Source organism: Neodiprion pinetum, chromosome 3 (genome assembly GCF_021155775.2).
Source record: "Neodiprion pinetum isolate iyNeoPine1 chromosome 3, iyNeoPine1.2, whole genome shotgun sequence".
In the NCBI taxonomy this organism is placed as follows: Eukaryota; Metazoa; Arthropoda; class Insecta; order Hymenoptera; family Diprionidae; genus Neodiprion; species Neodiprion pinetum.
The window spans coordinates 40932944-40951358 of record NC_060234.1 but is presented as its reverse complement, the minus strand read 5'-3'; the positions used below and the strand labels follow the sequence as shown (position 1 = coordinate 40951358).

At 42.4% G+C, this 18415-nt stretch overlaps 1 protein-coding gene across 14 annotated transcripts in view; it reads right to left on the bottom strand.

Moving 5' to 3' along the window:
• The window catches only part of LOC124213914 (protein turtle), a 171213-nt gene extending 158421 nt beyond the window's left edge, over window positions 1–12792 (bottom strand). For all 14 annotated transcript variants that reach the window (XR_006882025.1, XM_046615685.2, XM_046615690.2 and 11 more), the window contains exon 1: window positions 12427–12792. The gene's annotated coding sequence lies outside the window, so the exon portion shown is untranslated. The remainder of the gene's footprint in view (window positions 1–12426) is intronic.
• Between the last annotated feature and the right edge of the window lie 5623 nt (window positions 12793–18415).

Genomic DNA, 18415 nt, shown 5'->3' with positions numbered 1-18415 from the left:
CTGCAATCCATTGGCGCGTGAAACATTTCAATTAACATACGCAAATCTCCCATTGATGTTATAGGTTTCACGTGTACCTTGAATATACACATACGTCGCAATCATTATCAAAATATCATCATTTAAGGGCTCTCTGAGGATCTGAAAAAAAATTGTAACTATTGTCAAAGTTGGAACAACAATATTAAAAATCGCAGCAAAATCCAAGAGGGTGAGGATCGGACCCTAATCGAATTGACGTGGAATGCCCCATATGCATATATATTTATATATGCCTATGTATTCATAAATATGAAGCAGTGTTTTAATATTTCGTTGAGGAAATTGACGTTTGCAATTTGCAAACTCGTTGAATGCGTACATTATATTATACGCACATCGTTTGACGCAAATGCTGATCGACATTTTCCAGCGTTTAGTCACCGGCTTTGATCAGAATCCCCTGTCGGGTATTCTACACGTATTTGCGCCAGAATGAAGCTCGGCAAAATTTCATAATCGAGATACGAATTTCACGCAGACATTCATCGGGCAATCGATGATTTTACGCGCGTATTTAGGCTACGCGAACTCGCAAGTATTTCGCAAATTGCGATGTTTTCAGGAACATATCGACAAACTTCCCGAAGGCTCGTCTTCCTCTATCCATTTTCTCCCTCTTTTGCAATCACTTGAAAATTTTCGTGGTGAAGAATGATGTGCGTGAAAAAAAAAAAAAAAACACAAAAAAAAAAAAAATACACCAACGAAATTTCACGATATTTTTAGTCAGTGTAAAAAGCTGCACGATGAAAGATTAATTAATCGTCGCAAATTGTACTCTCTCTCGTACACGAGATAAGCCGTTATACATATATATTCTAAACACTGTTTTCTCGTGTGGATTATCTGCCTCGTTTAAAGCGCAAAAAATTGATCAAGTCCGTACGCGGGATTTTTTCTCTCGGCATTGGGGGTCTAATGTCGAAAGTTTTACGCCCGAGTGCCTAACAAGCGAGTTTATACTTTGCACGGTAACCGACTCGCCCGCAACTCGTAAAGTTCGGATGGATTTCTTGTTTAAGAAGTCGTCGTCGCCGCGGTCGGTTATAGCAGTATCCATCCCCTCGTTACTTACCGCGATTAGAGTTTGCTCGTTGTTGCTCGTATTATGTATTACATGCCCGACGTCGACGTAAGGATACGTATAAATATATATTACGTACATTATATACATACATATATGTATACGCGTGTGTATATACGTAGACGATTATTCCTCGGGAAAGTCGTTCGGTTCACCGGTTCGTTTCTCCCTCAATTAACCGCTCATTACGATCCTGATAACCTTCTTTTCAACCTTCGTTTCACTCGCCAGATCACGTCTCACCCTTAATTATTTCTCTCGGGAAGAGGGCGAATTAACATCCTTTGACAAGTCCCGGGGATACTGTGAATTCGATCGTTACAAGATTATTTCACCGAGTGAAATTAGGTTCTTTGAACAGAATCGAGTCGAAGTAATTCTTATAGATTTACTATATGTTATAGGTAGTTGTAACCCTCGTCAGAAAAAATTCCAGAATCGATAGTTGATCAGTTTACTCGAATCGTCGGAATCTCAGGAGCGATATGTGTGATTATAACATAATTTTTCAAACTCACAAAAGCCGAGAGAGTGAAAAGTAGGAGCAATTCTAATTTCGCATCCCCTCGAGATGTTTCATCATTTTATATAAATATTTATCCAGGTGATACGCAGTTTTGTCCCCATGCACGAGATATCGTTTAATAAATATCGTACGTGGTCAAGTATTGAACGTTAGTTATTAATTTGGCAGGCCCGCATCGTTATTATTACTATCATGAATGACGTTGGGCTGAATAACTCAACTCGTTATTAATGGCTATCCGACTGTCATGATGATAACAACAAATATATCCTGCTCCCGTGGTTTAGGAAAATTCGCGGTTTCAATTAACCCGCGAGAGTAACACAGGATTGGCACACTGAGAGAAATTTTTAGTTCCGGTTACCGCTCGGTCCTTAACTATTTTCATTTTTTGTCACAATCAAAAAATACAGTTCTAGGTAGAAAATGAAAATTAGTTTTCTAGCTGTTACCGGAAAGTCTGGTATACGTTGCTATTCTTTCTCGTTACGATCACTGTTGATATATTTTCTTGCAACCGTTACGAAAATTTAATGCTTGTGCACACGATAAATTGACGTTAAAGCGTTAATTTAAGTAAAAAAATAGAGTAAAGGTCAGAAACTGATTTTGCGTTGCAATAACCAAAAAAGGATCGACAATGGCGTTTTTCGTTACACCAACAATATTCAAACAATTTCTTTAACCACACCTGTTTCACTGAATTTTTCCAGTTACTGTAACAAATGAAATTTTTCCGAGCTCACCAAATTTTCCTCAAAAAAAAAAAAAATAAATAAATAAATAAAATATCTCCCCACAATTTAAAAAAAAAAAACCCCGATCAAACCCCTCCCATAATTTCAAGAAAAATCCCACAGTCCTCGGGTCTTCTGACAAAAACATTCACGTGGTCTCGTCTAGCCCCGTGTGCCTCGTACTCCTGGCTACAGCCTTCGGACGCACATCATCCGCCATAAGGTAAACGTCGATAGTCGAGAGGATCGAGGAGTGTGTGAAAGAGAAGGAGAGGGAGAGCGAGAAGGGCAGAGAGGCGGCGTTAGGGAGGCGTGGAAAACAACTCCAGGTAAAACCTGGCCGACGGAGGGAAGAAGAGCTGCCCCGCGTACTGGAATTCCAGAGGGTCATTACGTCAAATAACAGACTCCTTCCTCTCCGCGTCCGTTACCTGCAGCTTCCATCTCTTCTTTCCCTCCTTTTCTGCCGCGGCTTCTCTCCGCACGTTTCATTTCATTTCATTTCGTTTCGTTTCGTTTCAGTTCATTTCATCTTGTCACGTTGCTTCTCATCTCGTGTTGTACACAAGGCGGAACACCAGCATCGCCATCGGACTCCGATCTTCTTCTTGGCTTGGCTACCTTTTGCCGTATCGCGTATCCCGTGGAAATATTGTGCAAAAAATACCGTGTTGCAAGTTACACTCTTGCTTTCCATGTAAGCAATTTCTCTGTTCTCTTTTCTTTTCTCTGGTTTACTTTTCCTTTGTATTTTTCTTACCGTCGCGGCGTCGATCTGTAGAAGAGAATTTGCCTCGCGGCTTAAAGGCTTCCTAATCCTCCGATGGTATATATTTTTAGATACACTGACTGAAAACCAGTCTGACCAGCACGGAAATATGAGTAATGTTTGAATTGAAATTTCAATGGAAATAAACAGCGTAGGAAGGATTATGCAAAGAATTTTTTATTCACCTCAAGTGTTGAAGAAAAAATTGTTGCTTTTTTTTTTTATCGAAACCGCGATTCTACAGAAAAACCTGACATTTCTAAACCAAAGTATTGATGAGAGGTGAAAGAGGAGGGTAGAAAAAATTTCAACTACGGAACACATCTTGAGGGGTATGTTGGTCGAAAATTGTATACGTGTACAGACGTTGCAAGAAACGCCGGGGTTACAGGATCGATAAAAGGCGTCCTAGTTTCGCAGAACCTTGACCGTTTTCTATTTATCCACACGTGCTACAAACCTGGTGCAAAAGCATATCATCAATATTTGATACTCCACTTAAGGGACATTCGGGGCCAAACGTAACGCTTCCGAAACGGTAGAAAAAGTATCGTCCTCACGTTGTTCCTTTTTTTTCTTTTTTTTTTTTTTTACACTGCAAGTAGCAGGTTAGAATCAAAAAAATTTCTCAATATTTCTCACGTTGTGATAAAAAAAAAGAAACTTATAAACTTATGAACGCGTCGCGATTAAATTATTTGATTTGCCTAAATTTGTAGGGACGTGAGGTATTTTTTCATGCTTCAAGAAAATAAGGATTCGTGATTAAATCGGAAAATTGCAATTCATGTTAAGTTGGCGATTTATACAGCTTTATTTATCGAAAGCTTTATACGCCGGTGAAATTTTTATACCAGTCAAAGCACGAGAAATGAAAAATCATTTGTCCATCACCGAGCTTTCGTTGACGTGAAACGTTTCTTGTATAAGCAATATTACTTTGCTATAGCTTTAATTGCCCAGAGAAATTAGATTATCATTATTAGAAGACGTAACCAAATTATAAAGAACGCGTGAATATTTATTTTACGAAATAATTGGTTCAGGTTATGGAAAAAAGATGGGCGATTGATAGACGCGAAAAAAAATGCCGAGAATACTAAACCCTGTGTTTTGTACCTGATACAATGAATCATTGAGAAGAGAAAATGAATTTTTTCGCAAACGTTAATCAACACTTGTTTACTCAACGAAGCGAGAAATTTATCGTCAGCTCGACTAAGCGACATCCTTTTTTTCCAGACTCTCAATCACCTTGTACAAATCGACATTTTGCAGTTTGATTCAAAGGAAAGACAGTATCTCGAAAACAAGAGGCCGGGAGTTGATAAAAACAGGAAACTCGCGGAGGCGAGCAGAATGAGTATCGATATTTTCATTGGCGCAGTCTAGTCGTCGCAAATTTATCGCCAACAGTGAAACGATCGATGCTCAGGAATACAGTGTGCATGTATAATACGACGTATATGTACGTCCGCGATTCAACCACCGTGAAAACGATTTTCAGCTGACAATGCAGCAATGAAACGATTCTCCGCGTTTCGTTTTGCCGTTATATATACAATTTTCATTCGCAACCGAAATAACGGTAAGTCATTGTTTATTGTCATGTTGAAGCGGAAATACTTCTGTATACAATCAACGAATAGAAAGCTGACGAAGTCAATGAAAAGTCACGTTATTTGAATCCCGACTTCGACATACCGAGAAAAATTTCATTTGTTACAGTAACCAGAAGAATTCAGTAAAACAGGTATCGTTAACGAAAACTGTTTGAATATTGTTGGAATTACGAAAAACGAGGTACGCGTAAACATTTTGCGCTATCATCGATCCTTTTTTGGTTATTGCAACGCAAAATCAGTTTCTGAGGTTTACTTTACTTTTTTAGTTAAACAATAACCGGAACTAAAAATTTCTCTCAGCGCACGACGTTTCAAGTTTTACACAATGAAATTTGGAAACGGGCTTGATCGTTCGATTCGGAATCGAAAGATCAGGATTGCGGGAAATTTTTCCGATTGATTTCAAGTCACTCAGAGGATGCTTTCAGCTCCAGAAATCACCCGAAAATTTCATCGTCTGGGTAAACACAGCAAAAGTCTTCGTACTACGGGACACAGGACGGAGTTTAGCCCACCCAGAATAAGAGTTTTCAAAGTTTTAAGGAATTCCTTTACATCGAATCAAAAATCAAGAGAGCGTGGAGCGGGGATACGTGACTGCAATGCGACTGCAGGAGTCTGGATGCAGAGCTAGCTATAAACTTGAGAATCACCGACAAACGCATGCAAAGTGGATCTCCCTTCACGGCGAGGACGTTGCCCGAATGTTCATCCTTCAACGGGAGAAAAACAGCGTTTCTCTTTTTACCACTCCGAGTGCTGTTTTCATTTTTTTCCTTTTTCATTGACCATGCTGGGCGGCGAATTACTCTCTGATTAAATTTTTCACCTCTGGATTTCCAGAACCTCAAAAGCTCTTTGATCGCTCTTCTTGTTTTCGCATCAGACACACGACGCGATGCGGGTGATTGCAGATGAATTTTTGCACGAGTTTTCTCTCTTTTCTTTCTACCCGCCGACGGATCCATCCGCACGATCATTTTACACGGAAGGTAATTCAACACGATGCAACCTAGGCGGTAAGGTACCGGCAAAAATGATCGATCCGTTTCACTCTGTCGCGGGTAAAACGCGGCGGAAATATCGGACTGGGGATACCGTACGCCGTTTCGTCGAGATTGCATCAACGTCTGCACATATCGTAATATACTTTCGGTCCTTTCTACCCGCGCGTACAAATATCTTCTACCTACGCGCCGCAGACATTCGATCCGTACATCAAAGCCGTAAAATGTTTTGTCTCGCGTGCGAACAAAAATTAGAAAGTCAACGATTGCGTGAGTACAAAATATACCATGCACATCCGTATCTCTAAGCGAGCAGTTACTTGTATCCATTATACAGCATTCGTCGGGCACAATCGTCTGTAACCTGTTAAAGGTCGTCGGGAACATTACGAGAATCAACGAAGATGACGAAAAAATAGCCTCATTTATTATTCACACATTTATTACGGTACGCGGTATAATTTATAAGCCCAACATGTCGAACGTGATAAGACGAAGAGTGAAAAAAAAAAAAGATTACATATTAAAGGCATTAACGGAGGTGAAAATTATTCAAATTATCAGCTTATAGGTTAAAAGGTATAAAAAGGAAAGCAGCGAGTCGACGGTTACCGAACAACGATGTATTGTAATGGCTGATCGCCATGTTCACGTTGTATAAGTTTTGCTAGGTAAATGTAAGTGCGTAGTTAACGGTGTGCAAATACAAAACGGTACGTAGGTGAACGCGTGTAAACACTAGGAAGCCTCTAGACTTAATTTCCCTAGCGTTCGGTAAGCTGACGAAATGTGGACACACCGATTTCAGAATCCACTCAAATGTTGGTGCAGTGTATGACGCCTATCGTAACTTCGCGCAGGCCAGACAAATGTCTTCTGAATCTTCTGATCGCAACGTGGGAAACGATTACTGACTACGATTTGCACGCGCAAAACAACGCTGTGCGATAAAAATTGAAAACCTTTCTTTACAGAGCCAGGAAACGTGCTTTTATGGGACATCGTCAGAGGTTTGAAGATTCGGGAACCTCAACGGAGAGTCTAACCTGACTGCCGCAAGTGACCTGCGTAGACTCGGGTGACCGAGGTGAGTGAAATCAGATCAATTTTCATGCCACTTGAGATAACGTCTCATTCGAAGTTGACTCGAATAGGTTGTCTGGGCGTTTCCATCCGCGAGCGATAGAATCGGTTCACGATTGTACGCCGAGTTGCCGGGTAATGAAATCACTCCTAATAAGTGAAGTCGAGGAGTGCAGCGTGCCTGGACGGGACACTCGATGCGTGGAGAACCGGCGCAGCAAAGCCACGAGGCTTCTTCTTTCCATCGTCTTATTATCAGGAACGAGAGACGAGAGAGTCGAAACGGTGAATGAATCCCCCGCTTGCTCGGTAATTTATGCTAACCCGACGTAGAGAACCCGGAGTCTCTGAAGTGTTCCCTTGGAAATGATTCCTGGAACCAAGAAGGTCCGGACCCTGGTCACGGAACGCGACGCGTTGACGTACAGCGTCGGGTATGGAGATGAACCAGACACGCCCAGCTAAACCGCTTCCACAACCAATCCCTGCAACACCTTCGAAGCTCCATCGGCTCTCCTCTCCTTTCCAACCTCCAGATAACTGTCTTGGAAAACTCTGTCGAACCGAGTGTCGACTGTGGATTCACGGTACCCAAGATGGAAGCCGAACGCCACGGCTCGAGTCAGAAGTCAGACGAACCACAAACGCGGTGAATATGCATGGGTGTATTCAGTGTTCGCCGAATTAGGTACCGGAACTTGCCGGCTCGTACCGGACTCCCAAGCTGCATCATCGCCGAAGGGGAAGAGCCGAGACCACCGGGATAACACGCACGGCTTTGGTCCACGTCTCTGCTGCTTCTGCTGCTTCTGCTGCTGCACCGACGTATGAATATGTATGGACGAAATGTGGTCCCGTAGTTGCCGCCAGCTTTCCGACTGTTGTGTTACAGTCAATGCGGCTAACAGCGGACGGGCCGCTGTCCGTTATACGCCAAGTGGTTCTCGCTGCTGCTTCCGGACTGCCGAAGCAGTTTTGGTACACGAATGACTGCCCTCTTCCGTCCGGTCCCCTTTGATCGAGATTCTCCTTCGCTTCGCGAGTCGCGAAGACGTCTTCCTGGTCCGCTATGATTATTGCCGGGTCCCCGGAAACGGGGCTGAATCGCGATTGGTAATTAGCGACGGAAAACGCAAGCGTCCCTAATAATTGACTCGCGGATTAGCCGCCTCGGCTCGGTGAAGCATTAAACACGAGTTCGTGCCAAGACTGCACAGGCTCTGTGGAGAGACGTTCTAATTGACGGCGCTTGGACCTCTCTGGCAGTGCTCGGGATTGTTTCGCGTTGTGCTTCTTTCTTTTATTTCGCTTTTTTTATCTTATCCTTCTTCTTCTTCCTCGGGTCTTTTGTCGCCAGTCTTATATAGTTGCTCTTCGCCCGAGGTCATTCCGATCGATGGCGCGGCAGAAGGATATTTTTTCAGGACGGTAGTTCGACCATGATTGACTCGAATCGGAAGAAGTGCAATCGATCAGTGACATTCTTCTTCAACAAGTAGCATCCGGTGTCTGATTAAGAAGAAAAACATTCTACTTTAAATGCCTCACTGCTGCGAGATACGCGTGAGAACATCAAACCGTCAACCTTAGGTGTGGTCCACGAGTTGAAACCTCCAAGGGCGAGGAGTTAACGACCACCATAAGCTGATATCCAAGAAGGGATTGGATGCGTCCCGCTGCTACGCGAAGAGCCTTTCAAACCGTTCCAAGGGTCTTTAGATCCCTGCAACGTACGGCTTGAATACAAATACGTGCATACACGTTTCAATTTCGCATGGTAATCCACTCGCTCTGGGTTAGCGTAACGTAACGTAACATCTACTAGATGCATGACTTCGGTGCATCCGCGTATGCAGAGGATTGTTAACTCCGCTGCGAGGATCGTAGAGATGCGCAAACGGGGCGGGCTGGTTGCATCAGGGTCGTAGAGAGAGACTCGAGAGTAATTGAATTTCACTCGACGACGGTGGTGAAATTGTACCTACGTCTGTTTCCACCACGATCGCACTTTGTTGACGTTCCATCAGAAATGCAGATCGAGGGAAACTCGCTCGAAGTTCGGGACCGTAAGTTGTTCGCTCTTCCGGTTCTCGACGATCGTTCGAAACAGTAAGCCAAAGTAAAACGCGGCTCGCAATCAGTGCTCAACTGATCAACCCTGATCTTGAACGTTTGAGGGTGAAAAATTGCATAAAACAGACATTGATTTAAGGGACGGCCAGCCTCGTGGGGCGGGGAAATTTTTGAGGAAATCGTCGCGTGTCTCGATACTTTGCTTCGGCATGTAACTGCGACGTAAGCAGCTTGGAGGACAATCAATGCGGTTAACTAAAAACTTAAGACGGGAATAACAGACATTGAGGAAAACGATTTCAGAGCGGAGCTACATTCCGAATAGAAGACAACGTAGGGTGAGAGCCTCTCACGATATGACTGTTCCTCACGTATGCACATGTCGTGGGAACTTGGGCGGAACCAAACGCAGGATTTTCACCCCGGGGCGATGCAACTGTAGGAGAGGAATTTCCTAACCATAACCTTATCAAGGGAGGAGGATTGCATCTGTTCAAACGACGCTAATCACCAATTTAAGGTTCACTCAAGAAGAGGCACGAGAGGAAACAAGTTTCTGAGTGTGGAGAGAGAGAGAGGGAGAGAGAGAAAGTAATGATATGTCGCCACTAGATGCAGCAGACGTAGGTAAAATATCACTAGCTGCTGCTAATGAATTCCAATTTGGGTATTTCAATTTGTTTTCAACTTTTTCCTCGGATTTTTAACTCGAGTACAAATCCATGTACACCGGTACAATGTGTTATTTTTCATTGACGAACGATAAATTCTGCAACTTCGTCGCCTGTATTTAATATGCTTGCCAAAGCGTAGAGCGAGAGAGCTTTTCGTAGACGGTACTGCAAGCTCGCGCTGCTTGCGAATCAGGTACCTTTTGCTACGTACACACTCAGCTGAACTTCTGTAAATATTTATTCGTCGGTTTCACTGTTGAAAAAACGTCAACCCGAACATACTTGAACACTCTGGATATTGAAAAGATTCATAGATCGTATGTGGCAGCGGATTCTCGTCTGAAAATTTGATCAAATAATCGAATGGTACTCTGTTTTTTTTTTTGTTTTTTGCCGATCAAGACCTTGGATTTTAACTGCCAAGTCAAGTCAATACCCTCTATCAGCCGCCAATGCAATGTCATCAAGAGGATCGCTGAGCGCGGATCTGCATCCCATTAGCCTTATTCCTACGCCGATTGGTTTTGTTTATGGGATTTACTCCCCGCAACTCATTTGTCATCGTCACGGTGACGAAAGAGGATCTTCAAAGTACTGTTTATAAATTAGATTTTCATTTTATCCGACAGATAAAATAATGACGCTCGAGTTTCTGCTTTCAAAATACTAACGATTTCCTTATCAACCATTGATCCTTCACACCGGTGATCTACAAGATTTTGTTCTCGACGCAATTGTTTCAAAGGAATAAATTTTATTCGAATAACGAACCTGTCAGAAAGCCTGTATGATAAAAAAAATCCAATTTAATCTTGGTGGATTCTATTTTATTTATTTTTTTTTTTCGCAGTCATTTCGTTCTTTCCATCCTTTAGTGATATTTTCGGTACATCGCTTACGTCACGCAGGCTTCTGGCATTTCTCATGTTCATCAGACACGTCGATTACGGGACGAGGAGTTATTCGGTAAAAACATGCAACACCGTGACTTGATTCATATGGGATTTGGAAATTTGTATAACCTAATAATGTGTTATATTCCAATCTGCGACATGATGGTTTACTATTTTATTGACGCACGGTTGGCGGTTGTTTGTTTCCTGCACGTTGTTGTCGAGATATCGTGCCTTGCGAAAGGGGAATTAGTACAACCACTTATCATGTAACCATATCGATCGCCATAAAATATATATATATATATATACACCCGTAGCCCTGGAATCGTTGGCTCATTACCTGTTTCCATTTACCCTCGTAAAAGTAGAATCAAGCCTCTCCTCTGCATGAATTGGCGCGTTCTTCGATCAGTGGCTAAATCGTTTTCAAATTGTCGCGAAAATCGGTCAGCGAATCAAATAAATTAACATCAAGTTTCTTACGGCGATCGTTTTCGTGATAAAAATTGCCCTCCGTTGCTATCGATTACCAACATTACCCTGAGAGAAATTTTTAGATCCGGTTACCGCTCGATCCTTAACTATTTTCATTTTTTACCACAATCGAAAAATACAGTTCTAGGTAGAAAATGAAAATTAGTTTTCTAGCCGTTACCGGAAAGTCTAGTATCCGTTACTATTCTTTCTCATTACGATCGCTGTTACTAGATTTTCTTGCAACTGTTGCGAAAATTTAATGCTCGTGCACGAATAAATTGACGTTAAAGCCTTGTTTAACTAACACAGTGGAGTAAACCTCAGAAACTGATTTTGCGTTGCAATTACCAAAAAATGATCGACGATAGCGCAAAATGTTTAGGCGTAGCTCGTTTTTCGTAATTCCAACAATATTCAAACATGTTTTTTTTTAACCATACCCGTTTTACTGAATTTTTCTAGTTACCGTAACAAATGAAATTTTTCTCAGTGCATACAGTGCGAGTTTTTAAAAGACTCGCAGAAATCGTGCGATCCATACTTTTATTTCTAACTGGAAAATATAATTTTTTCTCTCAAATTCGCAGCTGCAATATTTGCCGCGGTAATTGTTTCGCTGCCATATTTTTACGATTAAACTTGTATTACGAACATCGATTACATCGCTATCGAATTTAAATAGACGCGGGCATGCTCAAGTCGCGTTAAACCGTGTTGGGTTAACTTACGAGAATCAGATAAGGCGGAGTTGTGACTTACCACGAAACAGGAAGAAAACGAAATAAAATAAAACGTTGAAAAAAAAAAAAAAAAAAAATTGACCGGTGATAATTTTTTCTCTTTTATTTATGGAGTTCGTGCACTCGTTCGCAAATACCCGATAAGGCGCCTCCAGTTTTTCCTCCTCTGACATTGAGACGCGCCTGTCGACTCGCAGTCCGCATCGCGATGTTCTGATTCATGCGCGGTAAATCCGAATTGAATATTTTGAATTCGGTCTCAGTTTTCATGGGTTTCGTTTAACAGGAATCACCGCGTCAGGACCAAGTGCTAAAAATTCCTGAAGAATTACGTCGACCGTTGATCGTTTAAAGTGTCTGTTATTTGAATGAGAATTCTGATCCACTCGAGTGAAATGGATAAGCCAATTTTTCTAAACACGGAAAAAATGTAAGAGCTCGATTAGCTCGGGAATCGTGAGGGGTAAAATTAACTCTCAGAAATATATATGCGACCGGAAGAGACATCAATTTGTTGAAAATTTTCTTATTCGAAAGGAATTGTTTGACAAAATTTTATACTCAGACAAATACCGTCTTCTTCAACAACAGGTAGATATTTTTCCTCGTTCCGTACAAAAATCCACTATAAAATCCTTAAATAATACCGAGTCAGAGAACGAACAAGTAAATAAACCGAAGTGATCGACTCACCTAAAGCAGCGTCGTCGTCCTTATCAGCGTGGTTAAAAATCCAAAATAAAAAGGCACTAAAACACGAAACACAAAATCACAAACAGCACTGTGTCGCGATGATCCTGAATCGTAGTAAGATCGATCTACCGACGATAAAACTGGGCATAATTGAAATGAAAAATTAACAATTACGCGTTTGTGTTTGTGTTTGTGTGTTTCTTCGTTTTGCGCAAGTGTTGTGAGCAAGTGTGCAAATTAGTGGTCAGGGGCGGGCCGGGGGGGGCGGGGAGGGCGAACGTGCAACGAGTGACGGACGAACGAACGAACGAACGTACACAGTAGTTTATCAAAGTCGAGACGAAGCAGTCTCTTCTTCGAGGCCCTGCCGGGTACTGGGCTCTCTGGCAGGCTATCGAACGTACTTCTGCGCGTCAGCCTATGAACGCGATGCCGCTTTCGAATCGACCAATCGAGAGACACCGGATGCCACTGGCGCAGAAGCCGGGGAACACTCGCCGACGCCTGAACATATGAGCCTCTCCTTGTCTCAGGACTTCTCGAGGGCGAATTTTTCCCGGTGATCTGATCGATGATTCGAATTTTCTTGACAATCATTTCCGGTGACTTTCAACGATTTCTACATTTTCGGGGGATTTTCCGACGATTTCCGACGATTCTCGGGTGTTGTAGGCGATCATTGATTGTTTTCCGAGAGACTGGAGACACGGAAAATCACGACGGATCACCGATGGTCACATACGACGCTGGGAAATTATGGGAAATCAATGGGAATCGATGAAAGCACGCGGTGAGGCAGGAGTCGGTGGAATTTCAGCGAAACGACACCGTTTCCCCGTTTACTGCGATTTCTTCGACGTTGCCATGAGATTCGTGGCAGTGTTTAATGATTGCCGTGATTTTCCATGATTTCCGGTATTTTTAGAGCGTTATTGGCAATTTTTGGTAGTTTCCCGACAGCTTAGAGTCACGTAAGATCACCACGGTCCACTGATAGTCACCCGGAACGCTGGGAAATCAGGAAAACCGATGGAAATCACTCGGTATGAACCGGATATCGACGAAAGCACGCGATGCGACAGAGGCCGGCGTAATTTCGGCGAAATGATTCAGATTTCAATGATTCCTATGACTTTCATTGTTTCCTATGATTTTTAAACATTATAGACAATTTTTGGATTGCACAGTGTTACAAGAAATTTCAACACATCACTGATGTTTACCTAAAATGTTAGAAAATCATTGAATATCAATGAACATCGCTTGGTATCAACTGGAAGTCAACAAAAGCACGCGATAAGACAGGAGTCGATGGAATTTCAGTGAAATAATACCGTATCGCGTTCGCCGCAAGACTTGCAACGATTTTCATGATTCCAAAGACTTGCCGCGTGATTTATTCTTGATTGCCGATTGATTTCAGTTGTACCGATTAATTCCTGGTTATTTCAAATAATACGTCAGTCCTTCAACCGTCTTTGATTTACAAGTTGATTTTCAATTATCAACTTGATGACCTCCTCGTCATTTCGAATTTCACTATAAATTCATGACGCAAGAAATGACGGCATGAATTTTTTCTGCGGATCAGAAGAATTAAGTAAAGAAAAGAAGATCTGCTTTTGCATGGTTTTTTTTTTTTGTCTACTTCTGCAATTTGGGCTGCGTGGGGGAGAATACTGAGAAAATGACCACTCAACGCGTTGTCTATCGGTGATGAGGATCCCGTCTTCGACCGATCAATAACACAAACAAATAACGGGTAACGGGGCAGTAAACAGGGTGACTTTAATTAGAAGCGTAGTTGGGCTACTGCAGGGAAACATAAAATCGGCGTTCAGTATCACGGGGCTTCCGCACATTAATTTAACGGAGGCGAGCTGCTGATGTGCAAATCGGCGTAACATCGACGAAAAGGAACTAAACAAGATGCCGAATTCTGTGATCCTTCCAAGTGGCACTGAAAATTCTATTTGACTATTATAATGGCATTCCAGCAGGTGTTTTCAAATCCAGCTTTCTTCATTTTAGAAATAATTTTTGTCTTGCTTTTTCTTTCAGAGCAAGAATCGGATGATTCGGGTTTTATTGATTGCTGCCTCGTCGTTTGCGTTCCTTTTTGTAACATGTAACTGGGAAAAGGGAGGGAGGTATACAAATGACAGCGAATATTGAATTGAGCTCTGTAGACAGAAGAGCGGGTGTAAAATTTAGGCACACGTATTACACACGTATGAAAATTTCGAAACCGTTAAATTTCCCGTGTGTGCCGGAACGATTTTTATCCCTGTGTGCGATAACGTATTCCTAAAAAATTGTACCAAACATTTGGAACCCGGCTTCGACCTGAATATAAATATCCGAAACGACAAACCACCATCGCGTCAATCGGATCGATACGCACACATCTGCATTCTACGAATCGTGCTCGGAATGAAAATTGGCGTCATGAACGTCGGTCGCTCATCGGTTCGCAGGTTAAACAGCGGGCAAAACGCTGCAGCCAAATTGTAACGTATTTTTGTATTTTTTTTTTTTGTTTTTTTTCTTTTCCTCCATGTATCTCCCTCTTCTCTCCTTCTTTGTTTTCTTCAAAGGGATAACTCGACGCGGAGAAAAGAGAGACGTAGACCATACACGGAGCTGGGCGAAGGAGGAGACGGGAATATTTGAAAAATTTATCACCGAGTATGGCTGTTTCATATAATACTCGGTTAATAATTGAGAGGCGTGCACACGAGCCGAACGGGCCGATCCGCACGGCGGTCGGAACTGCCTCGTAAGATTTTATGGGATTTTTCAACGCGTGTATCCCGCTTGTAAGAACACACGCGCACACACTCTCGGCCACTGGCACACTAAGGCGTGGGCGCGTGCCGCGTGCATAACTTAAGAATGCAAACGCGTGGGAGATCCTGGCCCTTGGGAAAGAAGAGATCCCATATCCGAGCTAGAATTGTGGACCCCCGTAACCCTGAGCACACTCCTTCGTCCTGCCTCGAGGAATTATCCTGCCCGTTTGGCGTGCCAAGGAATTTCCAAAAATTCGTCACCCACTTCAAACGTATCGGTTAATTTCTGCCGCAGTTATTCGGGTGCAACTGTGTGAGAGAGAGAGAAAAAAATCGTATCACATATTAAAATATTCACAAACCGGCAAAGAAGGAAAGTCAGTGTTTTTCGGCGAATAATTAAAAACGTGAGTTTGAATTAATAACCATTTTTTGAATTGACGAAAGTTGGATAGTGGTTGGAAAATTGACGCCGTTTCTTCGATTACGGACGACAGCGACGCTTGTCGGCCTGTAATTTAATTTCACTAAAATTTCGATCGCAGTTCACAAACATGGTTTACAAACTCCGAAAGCACTCGAAATAATTAACAAACGAACTTTCGTCACGTCGGGGACGTAAACTGCAAACAATTTAACACGCGTCAAGGGCTGAAGGCGCGATGCGTGTTCGATGATCGAGGAGGCAGGGAAAGGGGGGATTTTTAAAACAGCTATCTAACGATTACAGATCATGTTGGTACGCGGAGTGATCGAGGGGGAGGGAGATCCGCTGCTCGGCACCCCGCGCACCCGATTCTTTTACCAAACTTAATTTCCCGGATAATTCTCTCATTTATTATCACTTTCTCGGCTCCCGAGGCTTCGCGCTGCACGTTATACGTATTACCTTCATAATTTTACTCTCCTGCACAGTCGAGCTGAAGCTGAAAATTTAAGATAGCGCGTCGGGGCCTCGAAGAGGAGCCGAGTTCGACTCCGCCCCGCAGAATTTCGGATCTAAGCCTCGATTTGATCTTGAGGAATTGTTTGCTCGGATACATCGATTAATGCCGGTTATTTAATTTAGCCCCCTTTCAACAGACGCCCCGCTTTCGCGGTTGAAAATAAATCCGAAAACGTTTCTCGACGGTAAAAACTGTCCGTTGTTTCGGCAGATCGACGCTGTTCCAGATGACCTGGAAATTTTCCACGCTTTCGCTCTACGGGAGTGAAAAAAGGCAGAGAAAAAATTGTAGGCAGGAAAGAAATTCGAATCAGAGAAACAGGACCAGCTGGATGCGGCTCTTTTTTTAATCGTCCTTGACGGGGTTGATTGGCGAACTCGGTCAAGTCTCGACCTTCCTCTCTCTTTTCTCCCCTTTTACTCGGCCCTCCGCGTGTTCTGGAAACCTCTGGAAGCGAAGGTCGAAAGGTCGGCTCGCCGGCAGGAAGGAGCTTCTGTATTTCCTAGGGTTGGTCGCGTACCGCGCGTATAGGTGGGCGGGTTTACGAGGTGATAATTTAAAGTTTAACTTTCAAGTTAAAACTTCGGTGCCCGGAAAGGTCTCGTCGCCGCATCGCGGCGCACAAACCGCCGGCTACTAATCAGACGTCGTAGTCGCTCTGTCCTGGACCGCGGGAAGGGAACCCGAGTGCTTTGAGCAAACCATCCCTTCACACAACCGTGATTAGCAGGCGGCGATGTTCCGGCATCCGCTGGAGTTGCTGCCGGACTGAGAGATGACGACGAACCTGTCTCGTGGTTTGATTATTTGTAGTACATGGAGCTTGTGCTAACTCTCGTCCGGCCGTTGCGACCGCCTCGATTAAGGAGGTTGCCTGGTCGAGGATCGGTGCTTTTGCACTGAGAAAAATTTCATTTGTTATGGCAAATTGAAAAATTGAGTAACACAGGTATCGTTAAAAAAACTGTTCGAATATTGTTGGAATTACGAAGAACGAGGTACGCCTAACCATTTTGCGCTATCATCGATCATTTTTTGGTTATTGCAACGCAAAATCAGTTTCTTCGGTTTACTCTACTTTTTTAGTTAAACAAGGCTTCAATGCCAATTTATTCATGCACAAGCATTAAATTTTCGCAAAGGTTACAAAAAAATCTAGTAACAGTGATCGTAACGAGAAAGAATCGCAACGGATACCAGACTTTCCGGTAACGGCTATAAAACTAATTTTCATTTTGTACCTGAAACTATATTTTACCATTGTGATGAAAAATGAAAATAGTTAAGGACCTACTGAGCAGTTACCGGATCTAAAAGGTTCTCTCATTGTCAGTGTGGTGATTTTATTACTAGAGATACCCTTGCGTTGAGTATTCGTGAAATCGTCACATTCCGAAGGTTATGTGAAAAATGCCTTCAAAATACACGGTGTCGGAAATATAAATAAAAACTGTCGAAATTGTTGAAGAAACTTTAATAGATTCGTTCGATTTTACTCCACTCAGATTGCTCAATTTATTCAGAAGACTATTTTTCAAATGTCAACGAAACACGGTTCTTTATCAGGCTGGCATTTTTGAATACTCAATTTTACAACATTGCAAAAATACTATGGTTATAATCAACAAGTGGCAGAAATGAAAAATTTGTAAAGGGCTGCAAGGTGACGATGAATTTTTCGGCTATCGGCGGACCAATACAAAAATAAAGAACAGTGAAATTTTTCTCGATATCACACCGTCTCAAATTCACAATCAAACTCCAATCTCAACTATCAAACAACAGTCTTGAATCGTCATTACAATTAAAGAAGACCGCCATGAATTTCGTTTTCATTTTCATCTGAAATTAAGATAGTGTAAATATTTTCTACGCTGGGTAAAAATCGCTTTGAATTCCCTCACAAATCGTTCACCAATGCGATGAAACAAACAATATTTCTTACTACGAAAATTTGATACCGTTTCTTGTCGTCAGATCATTTTGCTGGTTAGTGAAAATTTCTCCACATTTTTTTAATGATTTTGAAAAACAAGACGTGTGACGTGAAAGACATTTTACATTTTTTGTTCCACTTCCAAGCATAAAGTTTTTTTCTCATGCGATAAAAATGTTGAGGATTCTTCCGAACCGTCTGCTATTAATTTGCGCTGTAATGGACAGTAGAATTTAACGATAACTCAGTCTTTGGAAGAAGAAAGGCGTGGTGAATAACTCGGAGTAATCGATTTCTAATCAAGCAATGTGCTG